Genomic DNA, 6366 nt, shown 5'->3' on the forward strand with positions numbered 1-6366 from the left:
ATCGGGCAAGCTAAACAATGCTCCAGAAATCCCATTCTGTACGTATCAACTACTGAACGGCTCGAATCTAGCCACAATTAATTCGATTCAGCCAATACCAATTATTGTAATTAATTCCATAAGGAAATACTAATTTTTTAATAAAAATCCGAAATTAATTCAAATATCGCCTGTGGGGCCCCTGTCTTGGAACCCGACAAAAGTTATAAAATATGAACGCCCATTCAACCACGAGTCCAACCATATAAATTTTACTCAAATCCGACATCAACTCGACCCTCAAATCTTCAAATTAAACCAAGAGGGTTTTCACCATTTTCCAACTTAATTCACCAATTAAATGTTAAAAACAACCATGAATTCGGGTAATTTGATCAATATTGAGTAAAAAATACTTACCCCATTATTTTTCTTGAAATTCTCCCGAAAATCCTCTCTCTCCGAGCTCTAAATCGGTAAAAATGAATTTCAGAACTTAAACTCGCTGCCCAGTCATTTCTTCTATGCGATCGCGAAGCACAACATTTCCACTGCCAAAATAACCCTATGCGATCGCGTACAAGGTTATGCGATTGCGAAGACCAAAATACACTACCCCCCAAAACTTCACTACGCGACCACACCATAACACATGCGAATGCGAAGCACAAGCTTCCCAGGCCTACGCGATCGCGAACTCGCCCACGCAATCGCGAAGCAGAAACGCTTGACCTCCACTCCTGCTCCATTTCCTCTACGCGAATGCGACCTTCTTCAGGTGTTCGCGAATAACAGACTCCTACAGCTACGCGATCACGGCCCTCTTCACGCGATCGCGAAGAACAAAATCATCACTGCCTCAACAAGCCTACGCGGTTGCCTTCACGCGATCGCATAGAACAATTTCACCTCTGCCCAAACAAGCCTATGCGATCGCGGACCTTCTCACGTGATCACATAGAAGAAAACCAGTGACAGAAAACCAGCATTCTTCAGCTGGAATGCAAAGTTCAAAATTGATCCGTTAGCCGTCTGAAACTCACCCGAGGCCTCCGGGACCTCAACCAAATATACCAACAAGTCATAAAATATCATATGAACTTAGTCGTGTCTTCAAATCATATCCAACAACACTAAAACACGAATCACACATAAATTCAAGCCTAATGAACTTTGAAACTTTCAATTTCTACAAACGACGCCGGAACCTATCAAATCACGTCCGATTGACCTCAAATTTTGTATACAAATCATAAACGATATAACGGAGCTATAAAAATTTTCAGAACTGGATTCCGACCCCGATATCAAAAAGTCAACCCCCGGTCAAACTTTCCAAAAATTCGACTTTCGCCATTTCAAGCCTAATTCCACTACGGACCTCCAAATACTTTTCCAGATACGCTCCTAAGTCCAAAATCACCATACAGAGCTATTAGAATCATCCGAATTCAATTCCGAGATAGTTTACACATAAGTGAATATCCGGTCAACTTTTTCAACTTAAGTTTTTAATTATGAGCCTAAGTATCTCATTTCACTCCGAAATCCTTCCGGACCCGAACCAATTATCCCGATAAGTCATACAACTACTGTAAAGCATAAATTGAACAGTAAATGGAGGGAACAGGCTGTAATGCTCAAAACGATCGGTCGGATCGTTACAGGAACATAATAAGATTGTAACTGACCTACGTATGTACAGGTTTTTTTTGTGAGTTATAACCTGTATATTTAGGTATCATTAGCATAAAATTATCAATTAGATAATATACAGCACTATCATAATAAAAGATTGGTGCAAACCTTTTTTTCCAACCGTCCTTGAGCTCATACTACTATTTTCATTAGATGCACGTGACATTGAGCCTAACGCCAAAACGTAATAAATTAGCAATAAATAAAGACATTATGTAAAAGTCAACGTTGCATCCTTGATACTTGCCTACTTCAAAGGAGTATAAGGGATAAGTTATACTCTTTTGCTTGTCAAATGTAACCGGTAAAGCATCAACGTGACACTCGTTGGCTAATAGGGAAAACACAACACGCATTTAGCACCATTTAATTATACTCACATGCAAAGAGCGTGAAGGGACATTTGTACAAAAATTAAAATAACAAAGGATGTGTTCTGACCTATTTTTGAAACAAAAGAAGAGCCCATAAGAGGAACATTTTGTTGTTGATTCTCAGTTGCAGCTGGAGTGGCGCCATGAAAAGCAACATTCTCAGAAAGACTACTCCTTTTTGACTCTTGTCTTTTTGTTCGTCGTTGTAGTAACAATGCTTCTTTTTTTCCCTGCAGATATTAGTCTATACGTTTCATGTCGCCTAAGTTTCATCTCAACTTCCGATTTTGCGAAGCAAACATGTTTGTTTTTTTGTTCAGAATCCATTATTCCTACAAAACTGCAATTATAGAAATTAAAATACACGAAGTAAACAGAAATAGTTTGCTGGCAGCGGTAACATCAGAAGCGAATAACATCAGATTAATAAAAAGTACTATTGAGACTCAAATATATCTAACTTTTATTTTCTGAGCACTACATAGAACAAAAATTATAACAACGTCTAATGGTTCCTTAATTGAACCTGTAGATCCTCCTCAATTACGAGAAGTACAATAACTAACCTGATTAACTATAAATTCTAATCTATTTTGCATTTAAATTAAAAAGGTTATAAGATCAGCACCACTAACAAAGTAACATTTCAAATACTCACAATAGTAAAATTGAAGGAAAATGAACAATAGAAAAAATATCTAAGTTTTCATTAAACGTGGATTAGGTGCACATAATCTAGTATTTAAGTGGAGAAGGCTAAATGGGCGGGCCTATATTTTTCGAACCTTGCGCCACTCTCCCTCGGGATATCTCTGTTACTAAACCAAAATCATTTCTTAAGCAAAGAAAAATTAATCTTGACAACTATTTAAAATGAAGATGGAAGGAAACTAAAAAACACCACTTAAGCTAATGAAACTTCTTGCAATGTCAAGCAGAGATGTAACGACCCGACCGATCGTTTTGAGCATTTACACTTTACTCGGTAGTTTACGAGCGTGAGTACCTCCGTATGAGGTATTTTAACTTGTGCGAATCGTCGGTTTTGATTTTCAGGCTATTCGGGACTGATTTGGAAGAATGATTCTCAACTAGGGAGCTTTAAATTCGAAAGAATTGACCAAGTTTGACTCTTTAATATTTGACCTCCGATTGGAATTTTGATGGTTCCGTTAGCTCCCTTAGGTGATTTTGGACTTAGGAGCGCGTCCGGATTGTGATTTGGAGGTCCGTGGTTGAATTTGGCTCGAAATGGCGAAAGTTGAAATTTTGGAAAGTTTGACCGGGAGTGGACTTTTTGATATCGGGGTCGGATTCCAATTCCGGAAGTTAGAACAGGTCCGTAATGTCGAATGTGACTTGTGTGCAAAATTTAAGGTCAATCGGACATGATTTGATAGATTTCGGCATCAGTTGTGGAAGTTTGAAGTTTCAAGTTTATTGATTTCTAGTTGAGGTGTGATTCGTCATTTCGATGTTGTTATGTGCGTTTTGAGGCCTCGAGTAGGTCCGTGTTATGTTATAGGACTTATTGGTATGTTTTGATGGGGTTCCGAGGGGCTCGGGTGAGCTTTGGACGGGTTTCAGACTATTTTTGACCATGTTGTTATTGCTGGTTTTCTCGTATTTCAGTTGTGCTTCGCGATCGCGGATGGAGCAACGCGTTCGCGATGAGTATTTTGGTTAGTGCAGTGGTTTGTTCTTCACGTTCGCGCTTCCTTGGTCGCGTTCGCGGTGGGTTGATGAGGTGTTCTTCGCGTCCGCATGCAGGGATATGTATTCGCATAGTGTTGAGGTTTGGTAGCTGGGAGTTGGAGGATTCTTCAATGCAATCGCGAAAGGTAAGTCACGTTCACGAAGCTGGGGCATCTGTGGTCATCGCGTTCGCGTGGGGTGTACCGCAAAAGCTAGGATATATCACGAATCTACCTTCATTTTTGGTAATTGGATTGTGATTTTTAAAGAGGAAATTGGGAGTTTTGGCCTAAAGTTTCATAATATGAATTTTTGAGTTTTGAACATCGAATTGGATTCGGATTTGAGTGAAACTAGTATGGTTGGACTCGTAATTGAATGGATTATCGGATTTTGTGAGTTTTGTTGGGCTCCGAGGCGTGGGCCCGGGTTGGGTTTTTGGCCGATTTTGGGCTTTTGATTCAAGATTTGATCTTTTTCGATCGGGATTGGTTCATTTAGCATTGTTTGATGTATTTGAGTTATTTTTGGTTAGTTTCGAGCCGTTTGGAAGTCGGAACGCGCGAGATGACATTTTGGAGCATCGCTTGGCTTGCTCGGTGTTGGAATTGGCTTGTTCGAGGTATGTAACTCTTATAATCTTGGAGCTGAGGGTATGAACCCTGACTATATATGTTATGTGATTGGTGTTGAGGTGACGCACATGATAGGTGACGAGCGTGTGGGCGTGCACCGTGTAAACCGTAATTTTTGTTATTTCTGTGGTACTGTGTAATTACCTGAACTTGTCTGAAATCATGAAATCTCTTCGTACTAGAGTTATCGAGCTGTGATTATGTTAGAAATCATGTCTAGGCTACATGCTTATCCTGTTGGGACCCACTGCGGTCATTTCTGTTGTTGAGTAATCTGCTTTCATTGCATTACATACTCAGTCATACGCATTCACATGCATATCATATCTCAGTCTCTGTTGTTATTTATTGATGAATCATATCATTGTGTTCGGGCTAGTATCATGACATTGTGAGCCCGAGAGACTGGAGAGATTAATGACTGAGTGAGGCCGAGGGCCTGATTGTGAGAATGATTATGGGATCGGGCTGCACGCCGCATCATTTCTGATTGGCTTACTATAGCACGTGAGTTGTCCGTGCAATACATGAGTTATCCGTGCAACACGTGAGTTGTCCGTGCAATTCTAGATATTAATATTATGGCCTGTGAGTTGTCCGTGCAGCACGTGAGTTATCCGTGCGAATTATAGCGCTTGGCTGTTAGGAGCCCCTCCGGAGTCTGTACACCCCCAGTAAGCGCAAGTACCTACTGAGTGCGAGTGCCGAGTGACTGTGATGACTGAGTGATTGATACTCCGAGAGTATGCATATGATCTTTATCACTGATTTGCATCGCATTTGGCATGCACACTTGACATACAGGCATAGAGATGCATTATTTTCCTCATGCTGTATAATATCACGTCATTTATGACTTCTCATACATTTTGACATATGGGCATAGAGAGACATGTTACACTTGCTATTTGAAAGGAAAATGAAACATCTTATTTATTGTTGAAAGGAGTTTTGGGAAAAATCACAGTTTTCAAACTTACTCGTATTTTGCCTTTTTCTTTCGGTAAGAGATTTGGGTTTTCACAAAGATACTTGAAAAGAAAGGCCTATTTTTCTGGTATTGTGAATGAACTGAGCATTTTATTTCTGAGATACCTCTTTTGTTACTTGTACTACGCTATTATGAACTGTTGTGGAATATTGGTATTGGACCCGATCTTTTTGTTAGCTCGTCACTACTTTCACCCTAAGGTTAGGTTTGTTATTTATTGAGTACATGGGGTCAGTTGTACTCATACTACACTTCTGCACCTTGTGTATATATACTGACTGCTGATATTACTGTGTTCGATAGGAGATGGATTTAAAGATGTGCCTGCGTCCCGATTGTAGCTGCCTCTTGTTCATGGTAGCCTTAGATCTATAAAACTCTGTTAACGTATTTTTCAAATAGATGATGTATTTACTTCATTTCTGCTTTGTAAACTCTATTCTTAGAAGCTCATGGTTTGTACTACCAGTTCTTTGGGAAATGTATTGGTTTCATATATTTTCTTTTAATTAATTGCATTTACTAAATTCATTGGAATTGGATAGTTGATAATTGGCTTACCTAGCGGGTTGGGTTAGGTGCCATCACGACTAGTCGGATGTTGGGTCGTGACAAGGTGGTATCAGAGCTCTAGGTTCATAAGTTCTACAAGTCATGAGCAAGTGTCTAGTAGAGTCTTGCGGATCAGTATGATGACGTCCATAGCTATCTTTGAGAGGCTACATGACATTTAGGATATACTTCCCATCTTTCATTCCTTATCGTGCGGCATTGATTCAGCTTGAAGTGTAACTCTTTGAATTCCTTCCACGCATTCGTATGCGTATGTGAGCGCTCGGTATCGGCTGTGCATCGCCGACTTGTGATTCTATGAACGGGGTTCGAGATGTGTATTCTATGTTTTGGTGATGGGCCAGTCTGGAGGAATTGAGGCCATGGTTAGACCGCAACTTAAGCTCGGTTGTAACTTTTACATTTGGATTCACATGTCCGG

General features: G+C 40.0%; 1 long non-coding RNA gene across 1 annotated transcript; it reads right to left on the minus strand.

Moving 5' to 3' along the window:
• Positions 1–1764: 1764 nt before the first annotated feature.
• LOC108947353 (uncharacterized) lies at positions 1765–2608 on the minus strand. Its single transcript, XR_001971796.3, has 2 exons — positions 2119–2608; positions 1765–2008 (listed from the first exon to the last, which is right to left on the minus strand). It is a non-coding gene; the product is annotated as an uncharacterized lncRNA (long non-coding RNA).
• Between the last annotated feature and the right edge of the window lie 3758 nt (positions 2609–6366).

Source organism: Nicotiana tomentosiformis, chromosome 6, assembly GCF_000390325.3.
Source record: "Nicotiana tomentosiformis chromosome 6, ASM39032v3, whole genome shotgun sequence".
Classification (NCBI taxonomy): Eukaryota; Viridiplantae; Streptophyta; class Magnoliopsida; order Solanales; family Solanaceae; genus Nicotiana; species Nicotiana tomentosiformis.